The sequence below is a fragment of the Poromitra crassiceps genome (genome assembly GCF_964638095.1).
Source record: "Poromitra crassiceps genome assembly, chromosome: 21".
Lineage (NCBI taxonomy): Eukaryota > Metazoa > Chordata > Actinopteri > Beryciformes > Melamphaidae > Poromitra > Poromitra crassiceps.
In genome coordinates, this window is record NC_139638.1 from 19,316,737 (window position 1) to 19,325,843 (window position 9,107).

At 43.4% G+C, this 9,107-nt stretch overlaps 1 long non-coding RNA gene across 1 annotated transcript; it reads right to left on the reverse strand.

Moving 5' to 3' along the window:
• Positions 1–2,159: 2,159 nt before the first annotated feature.
• Positions 2,160–8,041, reverse strand: LOC310795824. The gene is made up of 4 exons (XR_014553651.1): positions 7,964–8,041; positions 7,630–7,810; positions 5,998–6,063; positions 2,160–2,316 (listed from the first exon to the last, which is right to left on the reverse strand). It is a non-coding gene; the product is annotated as an uncharacterized lncRNA (long non-coding RNA).
• Positions 8,042–9,107: the final 1,066 nt, after the last annotated feature.

Consider the following 9,107-nt stretch of genomic DNA (forward strand, 5'->3'; position numbering starts at 1 on the left):
ACCATTCCCAGTCTTCCTATCATTCCAAAAAGCTACATAACCCTGTATTACAAAATCCCACTGTGATCTCAGCCACGTCTCCTGTATACATATTAAATTAGGTTTATCTTGTAAATCTGCAACACATTTTTTAAATTCCTGCCCATTAGCAATAACGCTTCTTGCATTCCACTGCAATCTAGCTAAGAACATGATGCTACCGCACCACATGATGAGAGTGGTTGTGATGACAATGATTGTGACCCATGCCTTCCTCCATTCAGTGTATTCTCAATTTCGTCACATACAAGACCCTTGATTCCCAGGTATCTCTGCTGATTTCACTATTATTTTTATCTTCTCTCTCTTCTTATCTGTTTGTGCAGAGTAATTAATAACATCAATCATGAACAGTACATGACCCGGCTACCCAAGATAACACATACTGTACCTAGTTGTGAGCAGTCTCATGTAGGAACTAGCTAGGAGCTAGTGGGTGTAGTTCGGTGTAAAGAAAATAGTTCCTACATGAAACTGCTCACAACAAGGTTTGTGGATTATCTTGAATAACCGGGTCATGATTTCTGGAAAGAGACATATTGCTGTTGAGTTTTTTCAAATGTATGTTTTTGTCACTTCGACCACCACAAGCCGAGTGCCATCCAGTTCCATTATATTTGAGAGAAGGCAGAAATCTTTAGGGTTGATATCTCCAAAACTCAGGCAACTAACACAAAACGATCTAGGTGGATAAATAGCACCACAGGTGAGAGGAAAAACATGTATTTTGGATTTTAGGGTGAGCTGTCCCTTTAAGTGAAGTTTGTCTTACACCCCGTCACAGCATTATGGCTTCTCTCCAGTGTGAATGCATGAGGCTAGCCTGAACACTTTCTGTGAATGTGCTGTTGATGTACTGCTAGGTCACTTGAGAGACTGAAGCTGCCCTCACATTGATCACAGGAGTACGGCTTCTCTCCAGTGTGAATGTGTTGATGTTTTGTTAGTTTACTTGACTGACTGAACCTTCTCGGACATAGTTCACACCAGTATGGCTTCTCTCCAGTGTGAATGCGTTGATGTGTTTTTAGGGCACTTGACTGACTGAAGCTCCTCCCACATTTGTCACAGGAGAAATGGCTTCTCTCCAGTGTGAATGCGTTGATGAGTTTTTAGGTGACTTGAGTGGCTGAAGCTCCTCCCACATTGGTCACAGGAGAATGGCTTCTCTCCAGTGTGAATGCGTTGATGTGTTTTTAGGTCACCTGACTGACTGAAGCTCCTCCCACATTGGTCACAGGAGAATGCCTTCTCTCCAGTGTGAATGCGTTGATGTTTTTTTAGGTCACTTGACTGACTGAAGCTCCTCCCACATTGGTCACAGGAGAATGGCTTCTCTCCAGTGTGAATGCGTTGATGTGTTCTTAGGTCACTTGAGTGACTGAAGCTCCTCCCACATTGGTCACAGGAGAATGGCTTCTCTCCAGTGTGAATGCATTGATGTGTTTTTAGGTGACTTGACTGACTGAAGCTCCTCCCACATTGGTCACAGGAGAATGGCTTCTCTCCAGTGTGAATGCGTTGATGTCTTGTTAGGTTAGTTAACAGACTGAAGCTCCTCCCACATTGGTCACAGGAGAATGGCTTCTCTCCAGTGTGAATGTGTTGATGTCTTTTTAGGTCACTTGCGTGGCTGTAGCTCCTCCCACATTGGTCACAGGAGAATGGCTTCTCTCCAGTGTGAATGCGTTGATGTCTTGTTAGGTTAGTTAACAGACTGTAGCTCCTCCCACATTGGTCACAGGAGAATGGCTTCTCTCCAGTGTGAATGCGTTGATGTTTTTTTAGGTCACTTGCGTGGCTGTAGCTCCTCCCACATTGGTCACAGGAGAATGGCTTCTCTCCAGTGTGAATGTGTTGATGTCTTTTTAGGTCACTTGCGTGGCTGTAGCTCCTCCCACATTGGTCACAGGAGAATGGCTTCTCTCCAGTGTGAATGCGTTGATGTGTTTTTAGGTGACTTGACTGACTGAAGCTCCTCCCACATTGGTCACAGGAGAATGGCTTCTCTCCAGTGTGAATGCGTTGATGTCTTGTTAGGTTAGTTAACAGACTGAAGCTCCTCCCACATTGGTCACAGGAGAATGGCTTCTCTCCAGTGTGAATGCGTTGATGTCTTTTTAGGACACTTGACTGACTGAAGCTCCTCCCACATTGGTCACAGGAGAATGGCTTCTCTCCAGTGTGAATGCGTTGATGTGTTTTTAGGTCACCTGACTGACTGAAAGATGTCCCACACTGCAGAGAGCGGTGGCGTTTTGGTCTGTTGGTGTCTCTCTGTTTCATGGAGGAAGATATAAAGGATATAAGTCATTACTCTCTCTGACAAAGTATTTTATGATATGAAAGCATATGCTGACAGATAAACATATCTTGTTGTATGTACTGTGTAACCAGTGTTGGGGGAGACACATTACAAAAGTAACACATTACAGGTAATATATTACTTTTAGCAGTAACACAGTAATATAACGCCAATAGGATTTTGGTAATATTATACCAGTTACTGTACTATGTCAAGTAATGTGAGTTACAACTTGAAACTGAGCTGCTGTCAGCTCCTCGTTAGGGTGCATTGAGTTACATTATGATGCATTCATCTACTCAGTAAAGTCAAGTATTGAGTGAAGGTCAATTATAACGTTATGACTTCACACAAAAATATTAGAGGGAATTAAGCCCTGTTTACTGTAACTTCCTACACTATAGTTCTAAGCAGCTTATAATAAGTAAAACTACTAATGCCAAGACTTTATTTTTTATTTTGATCAAAGCACATACCGTATTTCCCCAAATAATAGCCCGGCAGCAAATAGCCGCCGGGAACCTAATAGCCGCCGGGGGTCTGACCCCATTTTGCGTATTAAACGCCGGTCCGAGTAAACGCCGGGGCCATTATTTGCATTTTCTTAAGGTAACCCTAAAATTACTACGTTGCTGACAGCACTTGAAGGCAACGTGGAGTTCAAACGAAGACGGAAACAGACGAACGTAAGAACGTAAGAATGAACGTAGGACAGAACATGGCGGACGCGAGAGAACTGAATTTAGAAGACAACATGGAGGAGAATGAGGAGAATAGACAGGAGAGGGACGAAAACGATAATGTAAGAGGGAAGAAAAAGAGAAAGTTTGACTTGAAATTCAAGCTAGCAGTTGTGAAATACGCCGAGCAGAACTCTGGAGAAGCAGCTGCCAGAGAGTTCAACGTGGACCCGAAGCGCGTCCGTTAATGGAAAAAAAAGAAAGGTGAACTTACCCTGCAGGCGGCTACAGGTGGCAAGCGGGCTCGCTTGTCAGGTGGAGGGAGAAAGAGAGTGAGCGAAGAGCTGGAGAATAACTTGTCCCAGTGGATACACCACACTCGTGGACGGAACCTCAGAGTCTCCCGCAAGATGATTAGCGTGAAGGCCAAGGAGTTGTACGCCACGGCGAGTGACAAGAGAGATGGGGAGGTGTTTGGAGCAACTCGCGGATGGCTTAACCGATTCCTCCGACGTAACAATTTTTCCCTCAGGAGGAGAACAACTGTAGCTCAGAAGGACGCTCCCATTGAGAAGCTAGTCAACTTCATCGTCTTCTCCACTCGCCAGATAGAGAGCAAGAAGATCCGGACGAAGAATATCATTGCCATGGACGAAACAGCTGTCTGGTTTGACATGGTGGGTGCAAGTACAATCAACGCGAGAGGGGCCCGCACCGCCTCGCTCAAAAGACCACCGGTCACGAGAAGGCTCGCATCACGGTGGCTCTCGCAGCCAAAGCGGACGGGACAAAGCTAAAGCCTTTCATCATGTTTAAGGGGGCCGTCCGCGACATAAAGGCTATGCAGAGCATCCCCGATGTCGCCATCGCTTCCTCCAAGAACGGGTGGTTCAACGACGACCTGGCAAAGGAATGGCTCCAGAAGGTGGTGGGGAAATTCCACTTCGGACCAAGGCTACTCGCATGGGACTCATACCGCTGCCATATCAGCGTCGCCACGAAGGCCGAGCTGAAGAGGGGTTACAACGTCACACAGGCTGTAATACCTGGAGGTTGCACCAAGTACATTCAGCCCCCTGATGTGGTGTGGAATGGCCCCTTCAAAGCGCACCTCCGTGACGCCTACGACAACTGGATGGCAGGTGATAGAGACAAGTCCTACACCAAGTCAGGGAACCTGAGAGCCCCTTCTCGCCGCCTCCTGGTCGACTGGGTCCTGAGAGCCTGGGACGCCCTGGATCGGGACAGTGTGATCAACTCATTTAAGGTGTGTGTGTGTGTGTGTGTGTGTGTGTGTGTGTGTGTGAGAGAGAGAGAGAGAGAGAGAGAGAGAGAGGTTTGTCGGTGTGTGTGTGAGAGAGTGAGGTGTGTGTGTGTGTGTGTGTGTGTGTGTGTGTGTGTGTGTGTGTGTGTACAGGCTGTGATGGCTGAGGAAGAGGATGAGAGCGACGAGGAACAGCAGTTCCTCAACGAACTTGTGATTGAGGACGATGATGATGAGGGGGAGGAAGAGGAAGAGGAGGAGGAGGTGGAGGAGGATGATGATGATGATGATGAGTGGCGTTGAGAGTACTATTATTGTTGCTGTGTTGTTTTGATGGTGGTGTGGTTTGTTGTTTTTGACAGTACTTGGTACCATAATTTTATTTTATGCCCTGTTTTATTTAAAAAATAGAGTACTGTAGCTTTGATTTATTTTTAGTATACCGGTATGGTATTTTATTTTTTATTACTGTATTAGACAATTGTTGCACTACATGTTGATGCCTTTGCCTACCTCTTGTTTACACACAGTATCTTGTGCACTACTGGCATGTTGATGCCTTGCCTACCTCTACGGTATCTTGTTGCTTTGCACTATGTTTGTAAGTAAGGATATGTTGACCTTATGTCTTATACACGACCTTTGCACTAAAAAGATGCTGGACAGGAACTGTCACTGAATAATGGCCTGGTGCAGGTCGGTGCAAAAATAAATAAACGCCTGCAGCAAATAGCCGCCTGGTTCTTTTAAACGCCTGGGGTCCAAATCGATTTTGCGTATTAAACGCCCGGGCTACTATTTGGGGAAATACGGTATTTAAATAAAGATACAATAATTTCCTAATCAAATTGTGTTTTTGATGCAAATAACCACTATAGATGACAATAACAAAGTAAAAGGATAACATTTAGAACTGTGGACGGTTTACATTGGCTTTAGGGCGGTTGACATTCTTTTTTGGGACGGTGGTGTCGTTCTGCGGTTATTTTGGTGAAAGCAAAAGTAGTGTGATAAGTAACAAGTTACTCTACACAGACAATAACATTGTAAAGTAACTTATTACTTTCAAAAGAAAATAAAACACTTTGTGTAATTATCAGAAAATTGCACATCATAAAATAAATGGCACGTTATATTTGATTTCATCCAGACATGGACAACAGCAGCAGCTTTGCATTGTGAAATATCATATAGGAAGAACCAAGCCAACAGGCTAATGTTAGCAAAGTTAGCGAGGGAGAGAGAATACTTAGTACTCATTCTGACATACAGTACAACAGGGCTACTCAACTTGTTTTCCCCAGGGGCCACTTTTGCAAAATGGCATTAGGCCAGGGCCAGTTAATATACAAACATTAATATACTTTTTTCTGTAGCGGGGTTTTTGGGGTGTCAGCCGGAGTTTAGTCTCACAATTTTGTCCACACACGATAGATAGTTAGTTAGGTTAAGTTAAGTTATAGGCTACATACTGTAAGTGCCTGGGTGGAGAGCAGACGGCCATATTTGACAATTTAGCTGGAGTTCAGTCAAACTTTATTTAACATTAGTTTTCATTGTGAAGTAGAAAATGGTTGGGGGGCCACTCTTCACCCTATCACAGGCCGCATCTGGCCCCCGGGCCGCAAGTTGAGTATCACTGCAGGACAACATCCTATAAATAGGCGAGCTAACAGATTACATTGACCAACAGATTCTAATGTTCTCACCTCTTGTGAAGAAGTCATCTTTGTCTCTTGCTCTCTTCCTCCACCAGATCTCTTCCTGCCAATCAGCTGTGACATAATCAAACAGAGACTGTTGGTAAGACAGGAAACACAATGATGATCATAACAACGCTGTGAAATCAGTGTAGTGGAGTAGAAAGTATAAATATTTCCCTCTGAAATTATAAGTAGGAAGTATAAATTAATTTGTGTCCACATTCATGCCCAGGTTAATGTTCGGCCCAGAGCAGCCGCAGAGGAACGAGTCAGGAAGAGGAAGCCACCCCTATCTGACTTATTTCCTGTGTTGAAATAGACTAGGCCTACAGCCTGTGTGTTGAAATAGACTAGGCCTACAGCCTGTGTGTTGAAATAGACTAGGCCTACAGCCTGTGTGTTGAAATAGACTAGGCCTACAGCCTGTGTGTTGAAGTAGACTAGGCCTACAGCCTGTGTGTTGAAATAGACTAGGCCTACAGCCTGTGTGTTGAAATAGACTAGGCCTACAGCCTGTGTGTCGAAATAGACTAGGCCTACAGCCTGTGTGTTGAAATAGACTAGGCCTACAGCCTGTGTGTTGAAATAGACTAGGCCTACAGCCTGTGTGTTGAAGTAGACTAGGCCTACAGCCTGTGTGTTGAAATAGACTAGGCCTACAGCCTGTGTGTTGAAGTAGACTAGGCCTACAGCCTGTGTGTTGAAATAGACTAGGCCTACAGCCTGTGTGTTGAAATAGACTAGGCCTACAGCCTGTGTGTTGAAATAGACTAGGCCTACAGCCTGTGTGTTGAAATAGACTAGGCCTACAGCCTGTGAAACACGGACTGTGTTTTGAAGTGTGACTTCTCTAGGTGATAAATGATCTCACATGCTGACATGGCAGCCACTACACTACAGCATGTCTGACAACGTACACTATGTTGGTGACGCATTATTTACTGTCCTCTTCTCTTTCCGTTACAAGTAGGCAGTGTTGGGCAAGTTACTTCCAAAATGTAATGTACTACATATTACTAGTTACATTCATTTGAAAGTAATAAGTTACTTTACAATATTACTGTCTGTGTAGAGTAACTCGTTACTTATTACACTACTTTTGCATTACTTTTACCAAAACAGCAGCAGCAGCGGAATGACATCGCCGACCCAGAACCATCCCGAAAAATAATTTCAACCGCCTTGAAATCAGTGTAAACAATCCAAAATTCTAAATGTTATTATTTTCCTTTGTTATTGTCATCTATAGTGGTTATTTGCATAAAACACACAGTTTGATTAGGAAATAATTGTATCTTTTTTAAATATGTGCTTTGATTTAATCAAATGTATCTCAATTTGTAACTTGAGTTACTTGACAAAGTAACTGGTATAATATTACTGAAATCCTATAAGTAATAAGTTATATTACTGAGTTAGGCTACTGCTAAAAGTAATATATTACATGTAATATGTTACTTTTGTAATGAGTTACCCCCAACACTGCAAGTAGGCCTATTGTTATGTGTGCTTCTACAGAAAGACAAGGATACATCAAATACTAGATTTACATTGGTGTCATATACAGATGCAAATGACTCAGCATAACAATGTAAATGAACTCTTATTACATATATGATTGAAATGGATATGACTTACATTTAGCCGCCCGCACAGATAGAAGTGACTAAGCAGTCAGCAGACCAAGCACACCACTTCTTCTTCCCCTTCTGCTTCTTCTTCTTCTTTTAGGTTTGATGGCGGTTGGCAGTGATAGAGTTTTAGTCACAAGAAACCCAGGCGTTTTCGTTGAATGGGAGGAAAACAGCGAGACTGGAGACTAGGACACAGTCGACAACAGACAGGTGGATAAGGTTAAGTGCACAGTGACACACGTTTATTTAAGACTAGCAGACATGAATGGTTATATCAAAGCATATATTAAAATTGGTACAAGTCAGAAACAATTGAATAAACTCTTAGATACTGATACCCAAAGTTGTTCAAGTCCAGAAGATCTATTTCAGGCTTCAAACGATCGTCTGTCAGCAGTGACCTGTCATACCTCAACAACAAGTGTCAGGGGATGAAAGGATGCCTCATCCCACACTGAGATTTTGTAGCCTACAGTAAATGTGAGTTTCTGATTGGTCCTGAAGTGGAAAGCCAGGAGGAGTCACGCACAGGGCGTGCTTATTGCGTAACCTATGTGCAATAGAAATCACGCGGTGTCACGCGTTGTCACACACACACACACACGCACGCACGCACGCACGCACGCACACACACACACACACACACACACACACACACGCACGCACACACACACACACACGCCTCTTGAAAACTTCGTTTCCCAGAAATATTGTGGCAGCTGCTGCTCTGACGTCACCTCACCAGGAAGTAGTGAAACCTGCAGAAGTGTCCTCCTCCACTACTCTGTGCCCTGCAAGCAAAGGTAAACACTTGTTTTGCATGTGTTGATGGAGCTATGCATACAGCACGCTGCGTCAAACCGTTGTATGGAACTGGATAACCTAGCCGTCTGTGTTTGGCAAAACGAACTAACTTACTAAACTAACTAAGTTACAGACAGTCCACTCCATATCGTAGCCTAGGCTACCTCTGAGTTGCTACTGCTTCATGCAAGCTTCTTTGTTTTATGATTTACGAAGGTCATGTCAGATAAAAAAAACTACTACAGGGTAATGTTAACATTTGATACCAACACTCTGGCCAAATTAACCAGTTTTCCATCAAACATTAGATCTGTAACATGTCTAAATTATTATTATTTGTTAATACAGTAATATGATTACCACCAGTGGCAGTCGATTATGATTCATTGTCATGCTCTCCAAAAAACCGAGCCATAGCCTAAAAGTTACACATGAATTGGAAGAAAACATCAAAGAACAGGAGGTGGTTTTGCTTAAAGGAGAACTAACCTCCAAAACACTTTTTTTCAGCTTTTAACCAATATATATGACTTTGGGGGTGATGTGTGAAGAATTCTGGTCAGAATTTCCACATTTGACACCAAACTGTTGCCATTTTACCATTTGTATCATTTTTCAGCAGCATATCTGGCATAAGCGCCCTCTTAGGGTCAAAGACTGCTTTTTTTTTTTTCTCAA